This window comes from Leptonychotes weddellii, chromosome 10 (genome assembly GCF_054177405.1).
Source record: "Leptonychotes weddellii isolate Sample4059 chromosome 10, ASM5417740v2, whole genome shotgun sequence".
Classification (NCBI taxonomy): Eukaryota; Metazoa; Chordata; class Mammalia; order Carnivora; family Phocidae; genus Leptonychotes; species Leptonychotes weddellii.
This window is the reverse complement of record NC_138378.1, coordinates 16191135-16210101: the sequence shown is the minus strand read 5'-3', so window position 1 is coordinate 16210101 and position 18967 is coordinate 16191135. Positions and strand designations below refer to the sequence as shown.

At 43.3% G+C, this 18967-nt stretch overlaps 1 long non-coding RNA gene across 1 annotated transcript in view; it reads right to left on the bottom strand.

The window, feature by feature from the left end:
- Nucleotides 1–4015: 4015 nt before the first annotated feature.
- The window catches only part of LOC115944268 (uncharacterized), a 45427-nt gene continuing 30475 nt past the window's right edge, over nt 4016–18967 (bottom strand). Inside the window, exons 5-6 of the long non-coding RNA XR_004078833.2 lie at nt 5379–5489; nt 4016–4562 (exon numbers count right to left, since the gene is read on the bottom strand). This is a non-coding gene — a long non-coding RNA (uncharacterized LOC115944268). The remainder of the gene's footprint in view (nt 4563–5378; nt 5490–18967) is intronic.

Genomic DNA, 18967 nt, shown 5'->3' with positions numbered 1-18967 from the left:
GCTCTAAACGGGAGCCACAGAAGGGCTCCCAGCAGTTCTAGAACTTTCTGATAGTAACTCCATAAATACAGGTTACATCCTGCCTGACCATGTTCTTTCTTGCCTTCCTGCCTCTGTTGACTTGTCTGTTTCCTCCTTTAGACCATGAGCTTCTTTATTGTTCTTGTTTATATATCTGTGTCACAGAAAAGGCTATTTGCACCAGCCCATTTCATATTCGTCCTAGGCTCATAGCAAAACCACATTTATCAGTAATCAGGCCCACGTGACTAAATTCTGGATAATTTCCATCTGGACAGAAGTGATAGATATATCTCATTTCTAGGCATCCCCCAAAACCTCCTATGTGAGCCTCCAAACTCTTCTCCTTTCCTCATCTGCTGGCCAGATGCAAAACTATCCAGTGGAGGACTTAGAGGCCCCCAAAAGTGGCAATGGAATGAGCCAGGGTCCCTGACTGACTGCATGGAGCAGAACCCCTGTGCTTACCCGCAATGGACCGTGCCGAGAGTGAGAAATGAACTATCTTAATGCCAAGTCACTGAAATGGGAGGATTGTTTGTTATGGCCATTAGCAGACTCTGACTAATACAGAACTTGTCTAACTTCATTTGATCTGATATCCCTCCAGGGCAGGGATTATGTTTATTTGGCTTTGGAACCCAAGTGCTAGTGTGTTGCCTGATACATAGTAGGAATTGCTCAAAGCATGAATGGAGTTCATACGTCAGCCTGGTCTTAAAGGATCAGAGGTGGAATACCAGTCAAGGTGGCGGGTAGAAAGCGTTCCACTCACAGTGGTGTAGCATATGCAGAGTCAAAGAGACCAGGGAGAACGTGCACAGTTCTCAACAGTGCAAATTGTTTGTGATGTGAAAAGGAGATTGCTAGGATGAGGCTAGAGAGAAGGCAAGGGCCAAATCACAAAAGGTCTTATTCATTACATAAAGGAGTTTGAACTTTATCCTATAGGAATTGTTCAAGGATTTTATTTTATTTTTTTTTAAGATTTTATTTATTTATTTGAGAGAGAGAATGAGACAGAGAGAAAGAGCGTGAGAAGGGGGAGGATCAGAGGGAGAAGCAGACTCCCTGCTCAGCAGGGAGCCGGATGCGGGACTCGATCCCGGGACTCCAGGATCATGACCTGAGCCGAAGGCAGTCGCTTAACCAACTGAGCCACCCAGGCGCCCTGTTCAAGGATTTTAAACAGGTATGTTATATCATCAACTTTATGTTTAAAATAGGTCAGCCTAGAAGTATGAATTAGAAAGGAAGAAGCAAAAATGTAAATTTTTTAAAGCAACATTTCCCATTGCCCCTAAATCATTCATCCCATGAGATGATCCGATAAAAATAAGTTTCAGGGGACACCTGGCTGGCTCAGCTGGCTGGTAAAGCATGCAACTCTTGATCTTGGGGTTTTGAGTTCGAGTCCCATGTTGGGCATGGAGCCTATTTAAAAAAAATAAAAGATTTAAAAAAAAAAGAGGTTTTGGGGTCAAGTTGGTTTAGGAAGTTGTGCATACTCTAGCCCATCTTAGAGGTTGCCATTGCTCATTAGCATATTAAAAACTGAGAGGTCTTGCATTAATGAAATTGGTTAAATTTTAATAATTCTCAAAATTATTTGACCACAGAACCCTCTTTTCATTTAATACCTATTAAAACTGGTATTGGGATTCGATTTGGCTACATATAACAGAAAAAAAGGTATAATAAAATTGAAATTTATTTTTGTTCTGCATAAAAGAAATATGGGAAGCAGGCAGTTCAAGAACGGCATAGCAGTTGTACGGGATTGTCAGGAATCCAAGCTTTAATATTTTTGCTCCACCATCTTTGCTTTCATTTCCAAGGTCCAAGATGTCTGCTTGAGTACCAGTCCACATTTCCGTGGAAGGAAAATTGAGGTTCTTGGGGAGCCTGGGTGGCTCAGTCGGTTAAGCGTCTGCCTTCGGCTCAGGTCATGATCCCATGGTCCTGGGATGGAGTGGGGAGCCTGCTTCTCCCTCTCTCTCTGCCCCTCCCCACCACTTGTGCTCTCTCTATCATAGATAAATAAAATCTTTTAGAAAAAATTGAGGTTCTCTTACTAAAGAGTCGAGAGACTCAACTAGTAGTCTCTGGCACAATGCCCCACAGAGATAATATTCCATAGAACATAAGTTGGGATAAAATGACTAAGGAGATTGGATTTTTTTAAAACATTAACAGCTTTATTGAGACACAATTCACATGCCATACAGTTCACCACTGCAAATGTACAGTTTGATGATTTTTAGTAAATTTATACAGTTGTGCAACTATCATCACAATCCAATTTTAGAACATTTCCATCACCTCTAAAAGTTCCTTTCTTCCCATATACAGACAATCCCTACTCCCACCCTCCAGGCCCAGGCAACCATGGAACTGCTTTCTTCTTTGTAATTTTTCCTTTTCTAGAAATTTCACACATGTGGAATAGTATAATATGTAGTCTTTTGTGTCTGGCTTATTTCACTTAACATAATATCTTTGTGGTTTATCCAGGTTGTAGAATGCATTGTTCTTTTTTTATTGCTGAATGGTATTCCATTGTATGGATATGCCACCTTTTGTTTATCCACTCACCGGCTTACGGACCTTTGGATTGTTGCCGCTTTGGGGCCATGATGAATATCACTACTAGGAACATTCACATACAAGTCTTGGCGTGGACATATGTTTTCATTTCTCTTGGGAAGATACTTAAGGAGATTGATGTTTAAAATGGAAGACATTCACTGAAAGAAAATTTACTGAATGCCTAGCTCTGACTTTCATAGCATTGTATTAGGTGCCAGGGATAAAATGATGAATAAAATGCAGCACAAATTCAGCCCTTGTGGAGCATGTACAGTCTATGGAAGTGACAGGCATTAGTCAAATAATCGTGCCAACAAATGTAACATCACAGCAGTGGTAAGTGCCATAAAGGAGTGGCACATGGTGCCATGAGAGCCTATGCTGGAAGGATCTGCCTCAGTCAAGGTCAGGAAAGCAGAAGTGTGCCAAGACTTCTCACCCCAATGAATTTTGTCTTTCAGAGTAATATCCTATGAGGCCATGTGCTTATTTCCAATAATGCTGCCCTTGCATACAATTCCAAGGCAGTTTATAGGTGTGCTAGTCCTGGGCCTGTTTGTCCTCAAATAAAGTCCTTATGTTTTAACCTCTCAGAGTTTTTTGTTTTCTGATTAGACCATGAATAACATAACAAGTCACATAAGAAAATCAACTGCATTCCTTTAGAATCACATCTCACTGCCAAAAATGGAATTCCCCTTCTGGGTCAAGGACCTTATTCCCCAGAGCTGGGGGAGAGGTGTTCGTGGCAGTTTGCAGAAATGAAGTTCCAGATTTCATCTGTAAAAGGAGAGTGGACAATGTCAAGTCTCTTCTCCCTTATAGCTCAAAAATCATGTGTCTGTGGCTTGCCACTGAGGAGATCCCCAACAGTGACCCATGGTGTGTGGAGGTAACTTCCAAAGAAGAAATAAAAGAATGCGTGTAGCCAATGGCACTGCCCTGGCCTGCCAAAAGCACCCTTTCCCAGGACAAAACGGGGTAAGACTAGTTAAGCCCACGGGCTTTGGAGGCCAACACAGGCTTTGGAGGCCAACAGATCTCGTTCAAATCCCAGATTTACCACCAGTGAAGTTTTTTTGATCCCGATAACAGGGTTGTTGTATGGATTAAATGATTCATTCAAACTACTTAGCACATGAAAACTGCTCGACAAATTGTTAATTACTCCATTATTACATCCTTTCCTCTGGCCCTCATTTCCCCCTGTCCTGTGTAGACCTTCCCCCTTCTGTTGACTCACTCTTTTTTGAAACATACTAATTCTTCCACTGATTCGACTGAAGTCAATCTCCGTTCTTCTTGCCTTTGACCTGAGGGAACTTTTGTCTTTTTTTTTTTTTTAATCATTTGGTTTATTTTTTTTTTTAAGATTTTATTTATTTATTTGACACAGAGAGAGAGAGAGAGCACAAGCGGGGGTGGGGGGGTTGGCAGAGGGAGAAGCAGGCTCCCCATTGAGCAGGGAGCCTAATGCGGGGCTCCCAGGGCCCTGAAATCATGACCTGAGCCACCTTTTGTCTTTTAAAGTGAGTTCTGGTAATATATGGCTTCCATCCCTTATGATTTAATCTGACTGATTTAACTCTTAAAGTGCTGCAGAGCTCTCTCACGCATGTCTAAACACTACTACTGTTTTTATTTTTTTTTTAATCTGAGTTTATACATATGACTGCTCACTTTTAGTAACTATGATTTATAAAAAGTCATACCCCACATGTTCTTGGGCAGGATTTTTTTTTAAAACACCAGTCACCCTACCCTGAAACAGTTCCATAAATCCTTCATTCTCACTCAGCAGTGTACTTTCCTGCAGCGACAGTTAGATAATTTTAGCCGTAAAAACGTGCTTAAGCCGAGGTTCTTCACCAAGCCTCAAGGTGTGGTGGAATCCTTGTCCTTGTGAACACAATTCTACCATCAGCGTAACTGACCAACTCAGAGACGACCACCTGCAAATTAACAATAAAAGAAGCAGCACTGTTTTACCCTCTAGGAAGAAAGCACTACAGTTTTTAAATTTAATCAGTTTCCATGTTTTTGCTGAGGAAAAGCATGGTAGGCATTCTTATATTGTCCCCTCCTGTCCTCAACAGCTCCAACTGGGAATGGCTCGCAGCGTGAAAACTGTTTGCCATCTCTGGACATCGACTTTCTAGATTATCTGTAAAATGGGGATATACCCTGTCTAGGCAATTTCTCAGAGTTGTTGTAAGGATCAAATGAGATGTAGCATGTGAAAGAGCTTTGGCATAAACCTAAGAATTATTGTTGAGGATTTCAAGTAGTGTTTTATACAAGATGTTAAAGTATAAACACTTCATGTATAATTTGCTCATGTCTTGGTGATGGCCAGAGCTCCTATTCATAAACCAGTGACCTCCCAGTGTTGGAATGTCAGTGCCTTCAAAATCTTTTGATTCAGGGCCCTAGAATCTCCCAACTGCTAAGAAGTGATATCTTCCCAGACCAGACTGCCAGTCAGTCTTAGAGAATTGCTAGAGCACTGCCCCTCTTCATTCATTTCTGAAATATTCTTTTGGCCAAGGCTCTGATAGCAGCACAATTTCCATTAAGTCTTCCTTGAATGGTTTTGAAAAAGTGTAGACTGTGCCCCCAAAGGGCCAGTTTTGAGCTCCATGAAGACGTACCAGCGCTTCTGCTCGCTCAACGAATTCAGGGTATCTGCGGGACAGGAGCTGGTCTACCAAGATTTGCTCAAACAGTTTCATTCCAGTTTAAACTTGTGCCCATGATGGATTTTTTACCTTAAAACTCTATAGGAATCTGGCAGTCATTCAGTCGTTGTCTTCAGTGGTTGTGTCTTGACAGGGCCGATGATGAGGTACATGGCAAGTGTCTTGCCTCTAATGAAATACCTTTTAGAAAACAAATAAATGGGAGTGGGTATTCTTATAATAGTGTCACTCCTATCTATTTGTATTCTGAAGTGCTCTCCTGAGCCACACAGCAGGGGGTGGTATTTTAGCTGAGTGCTGGGAATGTCACAGAGCCCACAGTCTACCTTATCTGTGGCTCAGCCAGTGGTGAGAGACCATCACCAGCCTGACAACTGTAAACTATGGTGGCATTTGTGGATGAGTGGTGACGTGGCAGTTACTGCCACTATGCTTCAGTAATACGTGCTTTCTCACCTTATTAGTAGTATCTTCGGGGGAAAAGTCTGAGGGGGAAACAAAACTTGTTAAAAATAAAGTGCACCATATTTATTTAGTTTGTCCTTATCTAATGGCAATTTCTGAGATTTTTAAGTGACTTTTTTTCATATTTTCAAAATTTTTTTTAAGATTTATTTATTTATTTTAGAGAGAAAGAGAGCACGAGCAGGGGGAGGGCAGAGAGGGAGAGAAGCAGACTGCCCACTGAGCATGGAGCCCGACACGGGGCTCAACCCAACAACCCCAAGATCATGACCTAAGCCGAAATCAAGAGTTGGACACTCAATCAACTGAGCCACCCAGGCGCCCCTCAAAATGCTTTTTTGACCATCATATTACAAGTGTTTTCAGTATTTTTTTTAACGTTTTATTTATTTATTTTTTTATTCTTATGTTAATCCCCATACATTACATCATTAGTTCTAGATGAAGTGTTCCATGATTCATTGTTCGTGCACCAAGTGTTTTCAGTATTATTTGTCCTACTTCCCTGTGGGGAAAAAAATCAACCTAGATTGTGACGAGTATAACTTTCATTCAAACCTCCTTATTGGGAGCAGGGATAGTAGAGCAGAAAAAACATTGAGATACGCAGCTCTAATCCAGAACCTTCCCAATGCACACACTCACATACTGCAGGTTTGCTTATTCTCTTCACTCCTGGGCATAACCAGGAGAAGGGCAGATCAGGGTCAACACAGAGTCAACACAGGCAGGGTTCCATAAACTAAGATTACAGGAAGACCCATTGGCATACAGCCAGTACAAATTAGTACAGGCAAAACTGAGAGAGTCTTAGGATCCAGGAACTCCAAGTCATTTGGAGTTGGGATCAGAAAAAGAGGTGGTTGAGAATAAATTACCAGGTAGGATGACCTGTTTTGGTCATTAGGTCCAAATTTTGGTGTGTGTGTGTGTGTGTATGTGCGCACATGTGTTTGGGGTCTTGAAAGGGTACTATTTAGTTAATTAAAAGGTCAGAGGCAAGGTAGAAAAGGGTAGCTCATGAATGATTAGATGGATGGTTAGATAGGTGGATAAATTGATGCATGAATTATTGGTAGATGAATGGATGTTGAATGGATAAATGGAAATAATGAAATTAGAATGGATTGCTGATATGACAGATGAATGGGTGCTGAGCAAGTGAATGACTGGTTGGATGAATGGATAAATAAATGGACAATTTGATGGTTGGATGGATGGATGGGGAGCTTGATAGATGATAGACAGATACATAGATACGTAGGTACATAAATAGATGAGTGAGTGGATGACCAAATTAATGGATTGGTAGATGAACACAAAGATGAACTAATGAATGAACTGGATGGATTAAAACATAAAAGGATGAATGGTATGGTAAGCAGAATAATGGCCCCCAAAATGTCTATGTCTTAATTCCTAAAAATTTGTGAATATCTTAGATTACATGGCAAAGGGGAATTAAATTAGCTAATCAACTGACTTTGAGATAGGAAGATTATCCTGGATTATCTGGATGGACCCAATGTAATCACAAGTATCTTTATAAGAGGAAGGCAGAAGGGACACAATCAGAGAGAGCTTTGAAGATGCACATAGATAGTGATTTTAAACTCTGAAGATTTGAAAATTTGAAGGTGCATGTACATGCTGGTTTTAAACTTGGAGGAAGGAGACAATAGATCAGGAATGCAGGTGGGCTCTAGCAGCTGGAAAAGGTAAGAAAACCAACTCTCCCAAAAGGACTACAACTCTACCAACATTTTAATTTTAACCCTTAAGACCCATTTTGGACTTCTGAATTCTAGAACTACAGATCTTCCTTAACTTAGAACGGGGTTACATCTTGATAAACCCATCGTTAAGTTGAAAATACCCTAGGTCAAAAATGCATTTAATACACCTAACCTACTGAACATCCTAGCTTCGCCTCTCCTACCTTAAACATGCTCAGAACACTTACATTAGCCTATAGTTGGGCAAAACCATCTAACACAAAGCCTATTTTATAATAAATGTTGAATATCTCATGGAATTTATGAATTTGTACTGACAGTGAAAAACAGAATGGTTGTATGGGTGCAGAGTGGTTGTAAGTGTATTGGTTGTTGTACCCAGCTGACTGGGAGCTGTGCTCACTGCTGCTACCCAGCATCATGAGAGAGGGTAGTATAACATATGGCTAGCCAGGCAAAGATCAAAATTCACAATTCAAAGTATGGTTTCTACTGAATGCATATTGCTTTTGCACCATTGGAAAATTGGAAAATCTTAAGTTGAACCATCATAAGTTGGAGACAATCTGTATAAGATGGTCTGTGTTGTTTTAAGCCACTAAGATTGTGGTAACTGGTCACAGCAGCAATAGAAATGGATGAATACATCAGTGGGTAAATAAATGGATGGAAGATGGATGAATACTTGGATGATTAAATGAATGGATGATAAATGGATGAATACACGGATGGATGGATGGATGAATGAGTGGAAGAATGGGTGAATGGATACATAAATAAATGGTTGGCTGGTTGGAAGGAGGGTAAAAGAAGACTTGTTTCTCCACTCACTACACTTCGGACACCAAATGTCTGCAGTTTTTCCTCACATTAAACAATTCTGACACTACCTGAAGTTAGCCGAGATCCCACAAGTTAAGGGCTTATCCCCACAAGACTGCCGCCCAATTCAGATACCAATCACAAGTAGTGGGTTCCCAGGCTACCCACACTCCTGTCCAACTTAGCTATAAATTGGAGCTTCCCACAAGCCCCTCCTCAGGTTGGAGAATTTGCTATAATGGCTTATAAAACTCAGGGAAATGCTTTACCCACATTTACCAGTTTGTAAAGGATACAAATGAATAGCCAGATGAAGAGGAACACAGGGCAAGTTCTGGAAGGTTCTCAAGCACAGAAGCTTCTGTCCCTGTGGTGGTTGGGCTGTCCACCCTTCCAGTACATGGATGGATTCACCAACCCAGAGCCTGTCTAAACCCTGGGGCGCCTGGGTGGCTCAGTCGTTAAGCGTGTGCCTTCGGCTCAGGTCATGATCTCAGGGTCCTGGGATGGAGCCCCACACTGGGCTCCCTGCTCAGGGGGAAGCCTGCTTCTCCCTCTCCCACTCCCCTGCTTGTGTTCCCTCTCTTGTTGCGTCTCTCTCTGTCAAATAAATAAACAAAATCTTTAAAAAAATAAAAATAAAAAAATAAACCTCATGCTTTAGGGATTTTTATGGAAGTTTCATCATATAGGCATGATTAATTATTAACTCAATCTCCAGCCCCTCTCCTCTCCTCAGAAAATGGGGAGAGGTGAGGCCAAAAGTTTCAAGCATCCAATTATGGCTTGATCTATCCGGTGACACGTCCCCATCCTGAAGCTATTCAGGAGCCCACCAAGAGTCACATCATTAGAACAAATGGTAATCTTATCACCCAGCAAATTCCAAGGGATTTGGGACCTCTGTGAAAGACAATTCTATCACCCCCATCACTCAGGAAATTATAAGGGTTTTCAGAGCTCTGTGTCAGGAACTGGGGTTAGAGATGAAACATATTTCTTATTATGTTGCAGAGGGATAAATGAATAAATGGATACATGAATGGATAAATAAATAGATGGATATGTGGGTAAATGGCTGGATGAATAGTAGGTGGATGATAGGTAAATGGATATATAAACACATGGAGAGATAAAATGTGTGTAGATGTATAGATACATGGACTGATGGATGGTAGTCTGGTGGATGGGTAGACAGACACATGGATTGATAATTGGTATGATGGATGATTAAATGGATATATGAATAGGTAATGAACGAACAGATAAATAGATACTTGGTTGGAGATCTGATAGGATAGATGGGTACTTGCATGTATGCATGAATAAATGAAACGTATATTATGTTTAAAAACAGAAGCATGAAGTTCACCCTGAAATGTGGACTTGTTGACCATTAGGGAAGTTTCCAGTAAGGAAAGGAGACGTCCAGATAGAATGTAAAATGTGTGCAAAGCCCTGATCGTGCACTAAGCCTCCCTCCTCCAGGATGAACCATTTAAAACAAGGGAACTTTGCACTTAATGATTCCTTTATCTGGAATATAATACTCTTCCTTCAAGTAATTAACTCTACTTATTCCCTGCATCACTGCACAGGCATTCTTTCTCAGGGAAGCCGTACCTTATAGTATTGTGTACCTTTCATAATAAGTACTTGTTAAAATTTCAATTTTACACTAATTTGATATACGATCATGTGATTAGTATCTGTCTCCCCCCACCAGACTCTAGCTCTAAAGAGCAGGAATCAAAGTATTTTGGCATACCATTTGGTCCCCATCATTTAAGTCATGTCTGGCAATAGACAGTGTGCTTTTTGTAAGTGTTTTTTTGAATGCATTGAAACCTTCCTGTGGCTTTCTCACTCAAATCATCAGGAAAGATCTTGATGGGTTGCTGGGGCATTACTGGTACCATGGTGATTAAGTCTCGATTTACTGATGTAAGACTTTGACAAGGAGAGTGCTCCTCCAAAAGGGGGAGCCATCCCCTTGAACCCAGTGTCCCCACCATCCTAGAGAGACCAGGGTCCCTGTCTCAGGCCCAGCCCAACCATCTCTTTGCCTTAACTCAGACTCTCAGCTGTGCTGGAACCAGCAGCCCCTCTGACTGGGTGAGGCCCTCCAGCCATCCTCACCCCCATCGGGACCCACTCCAGCCACCTGCTCCTGCCCTGCTCCAAGTGGGCAGGACTCAGACTCAGAGACCACAGCACTTACTAACAGCTAGCACAAACTCCTCTGTCACTGTGATCATCCTTTTCTCCGGTCCCCTGTCAGTTTCACTTTGATCTCCTCAGTTCTCTGCTAGGCTTCAGTTTGAGTTTTGTGATCTATTCTTCCTTTCCGTACCCGGCACACCAAGGGTGATGAGAGAACTGCACTCAAATCCCAGCTCTGCGTGAACTAGCTGTGTGCCCTTGAGCAAGTTACTTAACCTTTCTGAGCCTGTTTGCTAATCCACGAAATGGATGCAATAAATCTATGTTCCAGGGTGGCTGTAGAGATTAAACAAGATGATATAAAGGGTGGATCTAGCACGGTGACTGTCAATAGTAAGTGATAATCAATTATTAATTTCCCTTCTTTCTTTCCAGGTTTCTCTCTCTTGTTTCTTCCTGTGGCACAATGCTGTCTCCCTTTCTGTTTTCCACTGTTCTGTCTACAGAACGTTTTCTAACTCTCATAAAAATAGCACTACATAAAACAAAATTGCACAGTATTTTTATATCTTCCGAATAACTCAATTCATTTATAGGCTGGTCCATTTTAGTTATCTGAACATTACTAAGCCACCTGGAACTGGTAAAGGTCTATATTCAGTCAGAAAATGAAGAGCTAAATCAATACTTTAAAAAAAACACACCAAGAGAAAGACATTTTCCTGGAGGCCCACGGCCTCATGTGGAATGTGTCAGCCTATGGCTGCTTCTTCTGGCTGGAAGACAATGCACAAGAAACCCTTTATATTTTAAATTCGACACAGCAGCCATGACGATGGTGGAAGAATGGATGCCCATACTTCCCGGGAAGAGGGATTTGGCAGGAGTTCCCTATGTGTTACCCACAGGGTGCTCAGATGTGTCTGTAAGTGCTGGAGATTTGACAATTCAGAAAGAAATGAAGAACTTGGGAAAAATGTTATCAATTTATTTTTGGTATAGTTAGTGGAATAATTAGGTAACAGTGAAGATCTCTAAGCTAAAGGGAGATTTCAAGACAGGATCATAATCAACTATGACAAACACAAGCACAGAGGAAAGCAGACAGTCCAGGGTTCAAATACTGGCAGCACTACTTTCTGACTTAGTAACTTCAGTCAAGTTACTCTGTCTCTCTGGGCCCCTTTCTCTTCACCTGTAAGTCAGAAATTAATGTTGTTTATGTTATGTTGGAATGATGTACCTGTTAAATAGTCCATTACACCTACCAAGAACAGTGCCAGGCACCTAAAAAATACTTAATTAGGGGGAAGGTATGATTATTAATTATTATTAGTTACAGGGTTTCTGGCACCTTCACCTCTAGCACTTATTATTGAGGAAGATACTTGCATAGCCATGGAAATGTTGGGGATTATCTCCAAGAAAAAGTGGTGAGACTGACATTTCTCAGAAAGTTCTGGATGAATTAACACAACCTAGAGTCCAACTCTTGGACTTACATATAGCTTAGGGACCTGATTTTGTCAGCACTGAGATTAGGGCAGACTCACACTAACGAAACTCATTAGACCAATGTATAAACCAGATCGCAGTCAATTAATTTTCTTTTTTTTTTTTAAGTGACTCCACACTGGGCTTGAACTCAAGACCCTGAGATCAAGACCTGAGCTGAGATCAAATGTCAGACGGTTAACTGACTGAGCCACCCCGGTGCCCTGATCATAGTCAATTAATTTTCAGTGAGATAGGCAACTTTGAGAAGACTAGAATACTCAAGTCTGTGTGATCAGTGTATTTTCTCCCTGGGCTCACATCTATGTTGGAAGACAAGTCTACATAGGAACACTACATAATGAGAAAATTTCAATCAGAGCAGTGAGACATAAAAGATCTAAATGTAAAGCGGTTGCAGTCCATGCTACTTAAGCCAACAATCGCATATTAGGGATAGCCTTTCCCATGCTGTGTATTGTGAAACTTTATCCTCTTTGCCGAGCTAACAAGGAAACATTCATTGATGATTTTGACCATTTAAAGATTTTTAAACTTCTACACAGCCAAAATACCATAAGCAAGTCAAAAGACAAATGACAAACTAGAAAAGTATGTGTAACACATATGGTAATCAAAAGGTTAAAATCTAATATATAAAGAGCTTTTATGAACCAATAAGGAAAAGAGCAATGCAACATTAGAAAAATGGGCAAAAGCTATGACTAGGTAGTTCACATAAAAAGAATACAAGTAGTTTATAAATTGTGAATGGAAGCACACTGTGTTTATTTATTTATTTTTTTTAAGATTTTATTTATTTATTTATTTGACAGAGAGAGAGACACAGCGAGAGAGGGAACACAAGCAGGGGGAGTGGGAGAGGGAGAAGCAAGCTTCCCGCTGAGCAGAGAGCCTGACGTAGGGCTCGATCCCAGGACCCTGAGATCATGACCTGAGCCGAAGGCACACGCTTAACGACTGAGGAACCCAGGCGCCCCAGCACACTGTGTTTCTGAGTAAATAGTTGCTAAACATTGTCAAGCTAAGTGGAAATGATATTTTCTTATTGTTATTATTTGCCTTTTTTGGTTAATGAAGTGTGTATATATGGCTGTATATTTGTTTGTACATGGTATTATATTTTATACATTTTATACATTTTATACATTAAAATGTATTATTTTATTAGTTGCTTCTATCTTTTGCTTATTTTTTTTTTATTGGAGTATCCATTCTCTTACTGATTTAAAAGAGCTCTCTAGGCTTCTTGAGACAGGGTCATGAGGAGAAGCAGAATATCCTCTGTGTGCCAGATTCTTTCATATAAATTATCTCATTTACCCTCACAACAATCCTAGGAAATAGGTGCTGTAATCCCTATTTCACAGCTGAGGACCCAGTGGTTCAGAGAGACTGGGTAACTTGCTCAAAAACACATAGCTAGGAAGGACTATTTGAACTCGAACCTAAAGCCATGCTCTTTCCTCTCGTCATGCAAGTGCCTTTTCAGAAGTCTTCAGGCTCTTCTGACCATCACCTAATCTCTGACTTGCTACAACATCTGGGGACCCAGCTGCAGGGCTAGATAGCCCCAGTTCATTCTTGAAGCAACAAAAATAGGTCAGAAGTAATATGTAGGCTAACATTAGTCATAGTGTCCTTTTTCTAGCATGTTCCGTGTTTTTAGGAACGAGTCCTGGACACCTGATTGCCCACAGAATTGCAATTTCCTTTCCCTTCTTGCCTCAGTTTCCCTGTTCCCCTGAAGCCAGGCCAAGTCAGACTCCTATGCTTAAAAGAAGAAAGGAACTCATACTAAACAGGAGCAAGCTATCACCTATCTCCCCTCCTTTAAGAGGAAGATTTGTAACTTGATTGAGTCAGATAGTAGAGCTGTGGGGTGAGAATCCATATGACTAGTAGGTGGGATCACCAGAATCATAACCAGGAGGGCAGCGCTTTCTTCAGCCTCTCATCAACATCTACAACATCTGCTGTCACATCCTCATATGCACCTGGTGTACCAGTCCCATCTAATGACCTGTAGTGCCCAACAGGCTTGGCTGTGACATACCTCATGCCAATACACAGGCATCTCTTTTCCACCTAGTAAATCGTTTTACATCCTTCAAGTACGAACCCACCTCTACCGTGAGGGACCTCCAGACCCTCCCTTCCAATGTGAAGGATCTTCCAGTTTCTCCCCTCTACTAGGAAGGACCCTCAGACCCTCCCCTCCATTTTGAAGGACCTCAGATACTCCCTCTGCTATGAAGGATCTCTAGACCCTCTTTCCGAAAAGGCAGTTAGTCCTCCTTCTCTGTGCTCCACAGCCCCTGTGCTGACCTCTGCCATAGCTTTGACCAAGTGTTACTGTAGTTTGTTATATGTCTGGGCTCTCCACCAAATTCAAACCGGGATTTGCTCTAGGACAGGAACCCTGCTCAGTCATCTCTGCATCTCCAGGGTTCAGCACAGGGTGGAGAATGAATGATAAGGGCTTCCGATCCCGATGTCTCTCCTCCCCACCCAGCCTGTGCCCAGACTCACAGGGCTGGTTCCTGCCTTAGATCTCACTCTGATTTGTTGCTTTTGAGTAATCTGCTTCCTTCCTTCCCCAACATTCTATGAAGATTAGTTCCTATCTCCATCTTACTGTGAGGGCCTGATAGACCTCTTACGTGGTACTACCTGTCAGCTGCCCTTGCACCACGAATTCTGCCTGCTTGATGGGACAGTCTCAGAGCCTGGGCTTTAGTGAGAATATGCAACCTCTTAAGTCCTTCCTGAGCTGGCTGAGTTACCGCAGCCCTGGCCGTACTCCCAGGTTAAGTTCAGGACCAGGCTCTAACCCTCCTGGCCCTCTCCATGGTCTTGTGGGCATGAGACCAGGCCTCCTCATGACTATAACGTTCAAAATTTACTTCCAGCTTGACCGCCAACTATTCTGCTCCTCCCCTATACCACTTCAAGTATGTCAAGAGGCAAATAAGCTGAGTCACTCCTGGACTAGGAGTCCTGCAGCATCACGAGCAAAAGCAACAGAGCGAGAAGAAATGAGCTCATCCCACCGAGAGGCACTTAAAGCAGCCAGGCAGCCTACAGCCCCTGGCAGGCCAGGCAAAGGACCACCTAGATCACAGCTGTGTCCTCTCTGCTCTTGCCATTCTTTGGAGGGAAGTGCTCTCAGGGCCAAAGCCTAGAGATCCATTCACACCACAGCAGTCTTGGCACAGGGGAAGGACTGTGGGATCCCACCAGGCTGTTGCCAGGACCCTCATTTTTGCACACCTCCTCAAGATGAGCTGCTGAACCAGGGGATGGGGGACTGTGTGTCCTGATCTCTAGGGGAAGGATGTTTGAGAGTCATTGCTGAGTTGGTCTTTAATCTTACAGACATCCACTCCGGGCAAGCCCCAAAGATCACTAGATCATCATTTCTGCCCAGAAGGGTTCATGGTCCAGTAGATGAGGACGTTAAAGCATTCCAGATTGGGCTCCTGTAGAGAAAAGAAGATACAAGTAGAGACAGAGAAGTCCAAACAAAGCCCCCTTGTAGGGAGTATGGTTGAAAGGAAAGAGCATTGGCCGAAGGGTAGGAAGAGCTGATTTCATCTCAAGAATTACATAGTGAGACGTTCAGACAGTTGTGGTACAGAAGGAGTGGAGAGAAATGAATCTGGGGGACTAGGATATAGGGAGGACTTCATTTTGAAGGCCAGATTGCTACAGCAAAAACAGTAGAACATTCACTCAGTTCGGGCACACAGAAGAAACAATGAAGGGGGAGTAAAGTTGACATGCTTAGGTTTGTAGAAGTTGAGTCTGAAATGTTGGGTTGGAATGGAACCCATTAGCTCTGTCTCCCTGAGCCAGGTGACCAGAGACTTGTGGCCTTGGGCAGGGGCCTCTCAATGAGGAGTGACCAACAGATCTAATCACACCATCTTTGGGATGCTTGGATCTAAGAGATAAACCCAGACAGCAGAGCGGCCTGCAGGTTGAGAGAAACACAGAGAAGAGGCAGGGAGCAGAAGCAATGAGGTGCAGAGACACCAGGCAGAAGAGGGGCCATGGGGCAGGCAGACAGGGGTGCCTGGTGTAAAGCTGTGACCCAGTGAGAGTAAATGCTTGGAAGGGGTAAGAGAAATCAATACACTCACCAGAGGGAGAAGCCATGAGATAGAAGTGGAGATAGAAAAGCATTAAATCACAAGCATGGTGAAGTGACAAAGGCGGGAAGCAACGGTGCCCATTTCTTAGGAAACCATGGGATACCTGGAAAGACAGCAAGCATTTTCTGTTCATCCACAGCTGCTGGACTCCAGGGAGAGGTGCAGGCTTCTCTCTCCCTGGCTCTGCCTCCAAACAGGAGGCATGCCAGTATGCATGGGCCAAGGGCCAGGATGCTAACTGAGCCACAGGGCGAAGGATGAATCTCCCTCCTTTATGATTAGCAATTTTCCAATATTCTCCTTCTTCTCCTCCCAAGTGCTTGAGAAGGGAAATGGCTTAGGTTTGTTCTCACTTAGGATCTGTGTTTCCAGCCCATCAAGGAAAACCTGGAGTGGGTGGATAAGTCAAGATGAGCTGTGGAACTTAGAATCCCTATCCTGCTCAGTATATTCGTCTTGGGCTTTGCCATTTTGCACCAGTGGAGTGGGGAGTGAGGATGCGCCCCACGGTGAGGATAGGATAAAAAAAGATACTAAAACATTCGAGGTTTCTGGTCTCTAACAATAGAGACCGTACCTAGGGACCTTAAAGAAAAAGGGATTTGTTGGAAGGATATCAAGTAGCTTGAAGAACTGATAGGAAGGCTGGAAAACCGGCCTCAGAAAAGCCAGGTAAGAGCCTACTACAGGGACCATCCAATTAGGTCATTGCTGCTGCCCCTGGACAAATGCCTCCAATGTGCCAGGCTCTGGATTCCTCCAAATAGAATGAGCACTGAGATGCAGAGCAGCCCAAACCAGCACATGTTGTCCTTTGAGGTCAGTTAAGTCTCCCTCCAGCCCAGGTCAAAGCAATCTTCCACATTGTTCAATCGAGCACAACGAGAGGCCAGAACCTCAGAGAAAGAAAGTGTGCATTTGTCTGGCTTTGTTCCCTGGGCACATGTTTCTTTCAAAGTCTCCGGAAGAAGGAATGAGCAGTAGCGGTTGTGGAAGGATGGGTTTCAGGTCTCAGGGAATCCTGGGCATCCTCCAAATTCCATCATCCCCAACATGACTTAACTCATCCCAGTTGGCAACCCTGGCCAAGAGAGCGCCAAGCTGGGACCTGAAGGGTGAGTAGCTGTTAGCCAGGCAAAGAGAGCGGGGAGGAAAGGAGGTCCCGGAATATGCAAAGGCTTGGTGCATTTAAGTAACTGAAATTGACTCCGCATGTCTAGGAAGACAGGCAAAGCAGACCGTGGGCTGAGATTTGCTGGAGAGGAAGGAGTAATAGAGAGTTTGGATTTTATACTGAGGGCAGTGGGATGCCATTGATATATTTTAAGTTGAAGACAGACATGATGACATTCGTGCTTTAGGAAGGACAACTGACTTCTGTAAGGATGGTAGCTCCATGGATAAGGACTTTGTCGTGCTTACCATTGTATCATGGGCACCAAAACACAGGTGGTGCTGGGTAAACACTTGGGAAGTGAGCGAAGTCATGACCATTCTGTGCAAGACCATCAGTCAGGAGGTGGCCATTAAATAATATTAAATATTAAATAACCTGTGGTGGTCTGAACCGTAGTGATGGGCTGTGGGGGTGGACAGAAGTGACCAGATTCACGGGATGTTTGGGAGATAGAATAAATTAGATGCTGGTAGGGAGCAAGGTATCAAGGATGATGGCCTGGTTCCTTATACAGACAGATGAACGGCTGGGGGTGGGGGAGTTCCATCACCCGAGATAGGAAAGGTGGGAGGTCTGGCACAAAGATGAACAAATTCATGTGTTGACACATTGTTTTAGGCATCTCTGGAAGGTCCAGGTGGAGAATTCCACTGGGAAATTCATTACAAGAGGTTTCCAGGGAAGCACATCTACCCCCCCAGAGAGACTACAGGTGGAGACTGAGCAATCCCTCCAGAGAGCAGCTGCAACACCTGAGCCCAGGATGCTGGGGCCCTGGGAAGTCCCATGGCCCAGACCCTGGCCCAGTCTCTGCCCTTGACTCTGCCATTAAACATTTATGTGATAAACACCGAGGGCTCACTCTGTGGCCATCCTGATGTCTTCCCTTCCCTCTCTAGTTCCCAGCCTCACCACTTCCTTATGACTGCAGGGAGGACGGCCAGCTCTGCTTTTAGGGAGACTGAGCCTGATCGCTGCCCCAGACCTCTTTCCCAGAATTACGTAAGCTAGTCCAGAATGCCGGAACCTCAATGTAAAGACAGCACAGGCTGATAAAACTGCGGGCTCACACCACATGCTTATATTGCTTTTATAGTTAAAATCATAAAACTAAAACAAATCACCTAATAAGATGTTGATACACATTCTAATGGCTCCTTATGTAAGGAAAAGAATCCTAGGGGCGCCTGGGTGGCTCAGTCGGTTAGGCGACTGCCTTCGGCTCAGGTCATGGTCCTGGAGTCCCGGGATCGAGTCCCGCGTCGGGCTCCCTGCTCGGCGGGGAGTCTGCTTCTCCCTCTGACCCTCCTCCCTCTCATGTGCTCTCTCTCTCCTCTCATCCTCTCTCTCAAATAAATAAATAAAATCTTTAAAAAAAAAAAATAAATAAATAAATAAATAAAAGAATCCTGCTTTGTCACTGTGCAGCTGTCATGTCATTGTGCCACTCCTGTTTCTCGGGGTTCAGATGTGAGGCCAGCCTGTCTTACAGCAGCTGGGAAATAAGCACGGAGGAGCCTCGGGGGGGATGAGGGGGGAGACTGAGTGATTTGTGTTACTCAGTCTCTAGTAGAAACTGCCCTGTTCTCTGACTTTTCCATGAAAGAGGACTTCAACCACCTC